An 8,555-nucleotide genomic window follows, 5' to 3' on the forward strand; every position below is an offset into this window, starting at 1 on the left:
TGTTGATGACAAAAGCAGAAAGCGAGCATCTGATGATGTTTTTTTAAGTTTAGTGTTTTTTTTTTTGGCAAATAGTCATTTATTATATCCACTATAAGCTTGAGAATCTACTGTATTGGCACCAATAGCAAAAACTGATCCTTTGTCCTGAAGGATGATAAATTAAAGTAAATTATAAAGAAGTTGGATTGCAGAGTGTGCACACAGCGTTTTGAGCAAATATTTAACATAGTCACACACAGACATCAAGATTTTGCATATGATTCACAACAACGGTGACAATCAAAACTAAAAAGCTACCCACTGAGCAAAGTTATGTCCAAAAGACGTCTTTTCAATGTCTTTGCCCCTAGAGGCGTACGTTGAAAAGACGTCCACTGAGGAGCCAGAATGAAAGTTTTTATGACGTCTGTTTTTGACGTGTTCTGCACGTCCGATATAGACGTTCATGGAACCTCAAGGTTAAAAAATAGTTCAAATGTGCTCATTGTGGACATATTTTCCATTTGTAATTGCAAAGCAACTCACAGACGTCTAAAGAAGCTCTTACTGAGAATGAACAGAGGTTTAGATTTTGATGTTTATGTTTCATTTGAAGTCACCATTGTGGTGGGAAGCGTTTGCTTTAGTTGGGCTCTTGGTCCCTGTACTTGTGTTAGTTTTTCTTTGGATGACATTACTGTGTGTGTGAAACACAATAGTTATGGCTGAGAAAGCAAAGATAAAGTGACTTCTGGTGTTGTCAGCTCCTTGTTGATGACTAAATCATCAGGGCCCGTATTCATAAAGATTCTAAGAGTCCTCTCAGAAAACTCCTAATTTAGCTTAAAAACTTTTACGTAGGAGTCTTAGCTTAAGAGCTATTCGGGACCGATCTGAGAGGAACTCTGAGCAAGGAAAATACAAAAACTTTTATCTTAGTGAAGAGGTGGGGCTGACCCTGTTGCTGCTTCACACATTACTAACCAGACTGACTTTATTTCTGTCTTTATTTAATGTCTTATTTTATCTTCAGTTGATTTCATCTAACACTCAAAAAAAAAAGAAGTTTCAAATTAAACACGAACACCTCTGTTAATTCTCAATAAGAGCTTCTATAGATGTCTTTCAGGGTTGGAGTCAAACTCAGCAGGACAGTGACTCTCTAGGACCGAACTTGTCTACCCCTGCTCTAAGTAGAGGAAAACAATGGTATAATTGAACCCTAAGGACCAATTGTGCACCTTTTAAGGTACAGTTATACATATTTGTTCTCCAAGGAACAAAATTGTACCTCCACTGTACCTTTTTTTTCTGAGAGTGCACTGTAAAAAGTGAACAGTTGGATCAACTTAAAATTACTACAATTGGTAACACCTAAACAAATTAGGTTTTCTCAACTTAAAATATCACATTTTATCAACTTAATTTCACTAGGTCAATCACACTTATATTATTTGAGTGTATTCAATCCTATTATTTACATTAGTCTAACTTAATTTTACTGCATTCCAACTTAAAATGTATGAATTTTTCCTAGTTGGATTAACTTAAAAAAAATTACTTCAATTTGTAACACCTAAAAAAATTACTTTTTTCAAACTTAAATTATTACATTTTATCAACTTAATTTCACTAGGTCAATCATACAAGACACAAATTGCTTTAGAAATATTTATTAACATTTATTCATTTTCCATATTACAAACTTAGTTTGAAATCATTACAAACTGCTCACATTTGTTGTACAAAATGAAATTTACATTTACTGACACTTAACATCCATTTCAGTCATTTACTGACACACTTAACATCCAAACAGTATTTTTGCAAATTGTCTTTGCACTGCATTATGCTCAAAACTGAGCCACTAATATATTTATTAAAAGAAATATAAAAACAGTGCATATGCCCATAAAAGAGCCACCTAAAAACAATTAAAGGGATAGTTCACCCAAAAATTGTTCAAGTTGTTCCAAAACTTTATGAGTTTCTTTCTTCTGCTGAATACAAAAGAAGATGGGTTGAAGAATGTTGTTAACCAGGCAGTTGACGGTACCCATCGACTTCCTTAGCAGGAAAAAAAAAAAATACTCTGGAAGTCAATGGCTACCGACAACTGTCTGGTTACCAACATTCTTCAACACATCATCTTTTGTGTTCAGCAGAAGAAAGAAACTCATACAGGTTTGGAACAACTTGAACCATTTTTGGGTGAACTATCCCTAACCATATGTAAGGAATAATTGACGACGGGCCGTTCAATTATTAGAACAATAATGCACACCCGAGGTGGTGATGCGGTCACGACGCGAAGCGGAGTGGCCGTTACACCTCGGGTGCTCAAGAGATGCTCTTGTGCATCTGCCAAATGCATTCACCCAAAAATGGTTCAAGTTGTTCCAAACCTGTATGAGTTTCTTTCTTCTGCTGAACACAAAAGATGATGTGTTGAAGAATGTTGGTAACCAGACAGTTGTCGGTAGCCATTGACTTCCAGAGTATTTTTTTTTTTTCCTGCTATGGAAGTCGATGGGTACCGTCAACTGCCTGGTTAACAACATTCTTCAACATTCTTTGGCAGACGCTTGGATAAAAGCGTCTGCCAAATGCATAAATGTAAATGTAAATGTATTATTCTAATAATTGAACGCCCCGGAGTCAATTATTCCGCTTATACTACGGTTACCACACCTCAAGACATCGATCCGAAGATATATTTAAAGGGATTCGTCCGGTTTTTGTACTTAAATCGCTATTGTGAGTAGGACTATTTCTTCCGCGTCTCATCCAACGGCTCTTTTGCTAGTTCCAAAACGTCATTTTAAAGCTGTTAACGAAGGCTTGAGCCGTTGATAGCATTCTACTGCAGTTATTAATAAAGTTATTACAATGAGAGAGAGAATGAATGAGAGAGAGAGAATGAGAGAGAGAGAGAGAGAGAGAGAGAGAGAGAGAGCGAGAGAGAGCTTGTGTGAATTAGGCTACCTCTGTGCGTCTCTAAACAGCGCTGTTATTACCTCGCTAGTGAAAAAATGTCACGTGTAGCCTTTAAGTTGCTCCACTATATAGGCTAACTGATCAAATCGTCAGGGCAGCGCTGACACCTTTTTGTGCAAACTGTAGTGCGAGTGCGAGTGCGAGTGTGTGTGATTTCAGTAATGAGACAGAAAAGCTTGCCTTTGGTGTCCGCTTCCGTCTGTTGGTTTTCATCTGGACTGTCTAATACTGCTGCCGCCCAGTTGTTGAACATTTTATATTCACCGTAAATATTAAGATTTACTTTAGGAAAATCGTCTGTCATATTGTTGTTTTTTAGTCTGTTATTACAGTTAACTATGCGAAGTGATATGGAACTGTAATGCGGTCAAGAGCTGCCTGGAACTACGTTCGCTGTGCATCTCCCAGAAAATAATTGCACACCTCAGAACGTTCATCAGCCAATCAGATTCAAGCATTCAATGGCCCGTAGTATAAAAGTGTATTATGAGAAGTGCTTTAGAACCACTTACAGGTAATGTCCTAAACAGAGCCATGTTTTTATAAAAAACAATGATTAAAAAAAAATCGACTTATTTATGATTATGATTATGATTTTAAAAAGCAATCGACTTATTTTTGGCACATATAGAACCCATAAGTAAGCAATGACTGTTGACAAGGACAAATGTATAGTACAAAGCACTAAGCAATCGACTTATTTTTGGCACATATGGAACCCCATATTTTTTTTAATAAATGGCAACATTAACCAGTGCTGAAAAAGAAGCTTGCTCAGTTGAAACCGCTTGTCGTCAAATATTACACAAAAAAAAATTCCTTCCTCTCCTGAAAGATTAGCGCTGGTCTCTGTCTCCTCAGTTCCATCACAAGCCCCTATACTGGCAACTCCTAACCACTTGAGAGACCTCTCGAGCTGTCTTAAATGACTGGGAGAGTAAGAATGATTCTTAGCTTTAAGAAATTTGATAACTTGCTTTTATACTTAAGTTTGAAAGTTGGAGTAAATTTCATGAATTCTCAGCACTTAAGACTAAAATGGCACTTTGAGAAGCTTGATAAATACGGGCCCTGCCCACTGAGCAAAGTTATGTCCAAAAGACGTCTTTTCAATGTCTTTGCCCCTAGAGGCGTACGTTGAAAAGACGTCCACTGAGGAGCCAGAATGAAAGTTTTTATGACGTCTGTTTTTGACGTGTTCTGCACGTCCGATATAGACGTTCATGGAACCTCAAGGTTAAAAACTAGTTCAAATGTGCTCATTGTGGACACATTTTCCATTTGTAATTGCAAAGCAACTCACAGACAGTGTGTGTTTGTCCAGAAATCATGAAAATAAAAGAATCTTAGCTCACACCTTTAGACACTTTAGACAACTTAGCATCTGTAATTCACGCATCTTTGGATCGTGAGAGAATCGTGGGATTCAATCCAGGATCTTCTTGCTGTGAGGAGACAGTGTTTCCCACTGAGACACTGGTGCTGCCCTTAATCACAGACATAAGACACACTTTGACTATGGCCCTGTCCACACGAACACGGGTATTTTCAAAACCGCAGCTTTTTCTACGCGGTTTGGCTGTTCATCCACACGCAAACGCAGTATCCGGTTACTGAAACCAGACTTTTTTGAAAACTCCGACCATGGTGAAGTTTTTTGAAACTCCGGTTACAGCGTTGTCGTGTAGACGGTGAAACTGGAGATTCCGGCTTGTTAAGTCGAAATGTGCGCCGTTATTGCTTTTGTTTATACATAAGTGGAGTCTATGCAATGGCGGACGTAACTTTTAATAACTCTGCTAACAGCGCTTATTACATATATGCAGATACATGCGCAGTTATCTCATTGTATTGTAGAACAGAGGCACCAGAATTAGGGTTGGGAACCGAGAACCGGTTCTTATGCAGAACCGAAACTGATTTTTGAAAAATACCAGAACCGTGCGAAATTCCTAAGTTTTGGTTCCGAAAACGGTTCTGGTGCAATGTGTGTGCGAAACGCTGGAAGCGTATCCTTTCATAGCGAGTGACAGCCAGTGTTGCCAAGTCCGTGGTTTTCCCGCTTTCCACTGTTGCCGCGGGCTGTGTTTCATGTCCGCGGGTTGAAGCGATTGTGCAATTGTGTGGGATTTTTTGTAAAAACCTGGCAACCCTGGCTCACCTCATCATGAATATTAATTACGTTGCCTGCCGCTTCCAGGAGTGCAGCAGTTCAGCACTGAAAGCCCTCGCGCTACACATTTACGGTTTTGCGTCAGATATTTTCTCGTTAACCACCAGCATGGCGAAGAGAAAGTCACAAGTATGGATTCATTTCCAAAGAATGAATGATAATGAAGCAAAATGTAACACATGTGAAAAGTTAATAACATGCAAAGGAGGCTGCACTAGCAATTTGACAAAACATTTGCTACAGCACAGAGTGCCACAGGGCTTATACCAGATTTATAGTCAAAGGCCTATATATATATATATATATATTTGTCAACCGTTGAGTCACCATGGTTTAGGTAAGCGTTTAGGCACAATTACCTTTGTAATGCTGAATTGCAATTTATGCAATTTTTAAGTTCACTGAATAACTGAATTACTATTAAATTAATATACAACTAAGTAATAAATATAACTAATAAATATAATTTATAACTTGGTTTTATTCAGAGACAGAGAGATAAAATGTAATAAGACAATTTCAGAGGTGTTCATTTGAAAAAAAATGTGTTGCAAGAATGGTTTAATTAATACTGTAATATATGTACAGTACAGGACTTTTTTGACATTGCCAACTTGTAAATTAATTTTAGAGCAAGTATAAACACAAAATGGATTGTTTGAGTTGCGTATTGTGCCTTTTTCCTTTACCACTATTTGTTTAATAATTTTAATGGAACCGGAATCGGAACCGGAATCGTTAGGCGGAACCGGAACCGGAACCGGAACCGGAAAAATTCTCACGATTCCCAACCCTAGCCAGACTACAATAATACAACATAGTAAGGCAAGTGTGTGAAGCTTCAGTCCACTTGGGCCTGCCCCTGTGTATATACAGTTACCTGTCACTGAGTCCAAAGTAAACTTGCAGAAGGGTTTCACTGAGCCCATGGCATCCCTCAGTGCATCGGTGCCGTGGATGGGACCCATGTGGAAATCAAGCAGCCAATTATAGCGCGGTTTTGCGTATTCATGTGGACTGAGATTTTTTTAAAACCGTGCTTGTGTGGACGCGATTGTTTTTTAAAACGGAGAAGGAAAAACTCTGGTTATAAAATTACCCGTGTACGTGTGGACTAGGCCTATTTCTGTCAGACGTCTACAGAAGCTCTTACTGAGAATTAACAGAGGTTTAGATGTTGATGTTTGTTTCATTTGAAGTCACCATTGTGGTGGGAAGCGTTTGCTTTAGTTGGGCTCTTGGTCCCTGTACTAGAGTTAGCTTTTCTTTGGATGTTATAACTGTGTGTGTGTAACACAATAGTTGTGGCTGAGAAAGCAAAGATAAAGTGACTTCAGGTGTTGTCAGCTCCTTGTTGATGACTAAATCATCAGAAGTCTAGAATCTTATGTTATGCTTTTGAGTTTTGTGTTCTTGTTTGGCAAATAATAATTTGTTAATTGTCTCAATAACCTTGTGAATCCACTGTATCGGGACCAGTAGCAATAAATTAATCACTAATCCTGAAAGATGATAAAACAGAATGTGCACATTGTTTTGAGAAAATATTTCACATAGTCACACACAAACATCAAGATTCTGCATATGATTCACAACAATGATGACAATCAAAACAAAAAAAACTTAAAACACAACATTGGCTACTTGCTTTCTGATGATTTAGTCATTAACAAGGAGCTGACAACACTTAATGTCACTTGATCTTTGCTTTCTCAGCCATAACTATTGTGTTTCTCACACACAGTTACAGAAGCCAAAGAAAAGCTAACACAAATATGGGGACCAAGAGCCCAACTAAAGCAAACGCTTCCCACCACAATGGTGACTTCAAATTAACCATAAATATCAACATCTAAACCTCTGTTAATTCTCAATAAGAGCTTCTGTAGACGTCTGACAGAAATAGTCAAAGTGTGTCTTATGTCTGTGATTAAGGGCAGCACCAGTGTCTCAGTGGGAAACACTGTCTCCTCACAGCAAGAAGATCCTGGATTGAATCCCACGATTCTCTCACGATCCAAAGATGTGTGAATTACAGATGCTAAGTTGTCTAAAGTGTCTAAAGGTGTGAGCTAAGATTCTTTTATTTTCATGATTTCTGGACAAACACACACTGTCTGTGAGTTGCTTTGCAATTACAAATGGAAAATATGTCCACAATGAGCACATTTGAACTAGTTTTTAACCTTGAGGTTCCATGAACGTCTATATCGGACGTGCAGAACACGTCAAAAACAGACGTCATAAAAACTTTCATTCTGGCTCCTCAGTGGACGTCTTTTCAACGTACGCCTTTGCTCAGTGGGGAAGAACACGGTTACTGGACACATCAAAACACTGAATGTTTCATTGTTCTTGTGAAACCTTGTTTGACCTGTTTAATCTGCCTCAGGTGAATCTGAATGACAACTTCTTCAACTGCACACATAAAGTCTGTAGTGAGATGATAAAGTTACATGTGTGCCATTTAAGGCCATCTGTGTTATGAATAAGATATTTTAATGCAAATGTAAATTATAAATACAGAACTAAAATGCAATATTTTGGTTTATCTGACTATAATCTCAGGATGTGTTCTGAGCTCTAATAATTTAATACTGTTTTATGAGAGATTCAGTGTTATAATAAACAACAGGAATCAATGGAGCCAAAAATATATTATAATTATAATTACAAACAGAGCATCTTATTTTGGCTCTAGAAAAGTAAGAAAAAAAGAAAGAAAGAAAGAAAAACATATTTTGTGAGAGAAGAGATCTGAAAACAGGCTTTTCCATTTTGAACTTTTAAATCTGTAAATCCTTGTTTCATTTTAGTTATATGTGTAGCTCTATTGTTTATTTAAGGACACAGAAGCTTTAATTTAAATATTTATTTTGAAAAAGTCCATTGCATCAGTGAGTGACTTGTAAAACAGTGAAAGTTCAAACGATGCTCTGAGCAGATAATAATGCGTTCATCATCTGAAGCTGCTCCACCTGTTCTTCACACAGATCCTGTTCCACTAAAAACACTTCATTAAAGTCAACCACAGAATAATTATGTCTAATTATATATAATTATATATTTTCTCCGGAGCTGATGTACAGCCGATAAAATTCTGTTGCATTATTTTCCTGTTTAACACTGTGAAGCTGCTTTGAAACAATCTGTATTGTAAAAAGCGCTATATAAATAAAGTTGACTTCACATGACATGACTTGACTTGAATGTTGGTTACAGAAGTGGGTAGTCCAGGGATCAGGAAGTAAAAACCAGCTTTAGATTAAATCAACTGAAGATAAATAGACTTTATTTCTGTCAAATGTCTACAGAAGCTCTTATTGATAATTAAAAAATGGTAAGGTGTTGATGTTTTATTGAAAAAAAAAAAAACAGTCACCTTTATGTTAATCTGTGTTTG

The sequence above is a fragment of the Gobio gobio genome (assembly GCF_949357685.1).
Source record: "Gobio gobio genome assembly, chromosome: 3".
Lineage (NCBI taxonomy): Eukaryota > Metazoa > Chordata > Actinopteri > Cypriniformes > Gobionidae > Gobio > Gobio gobio.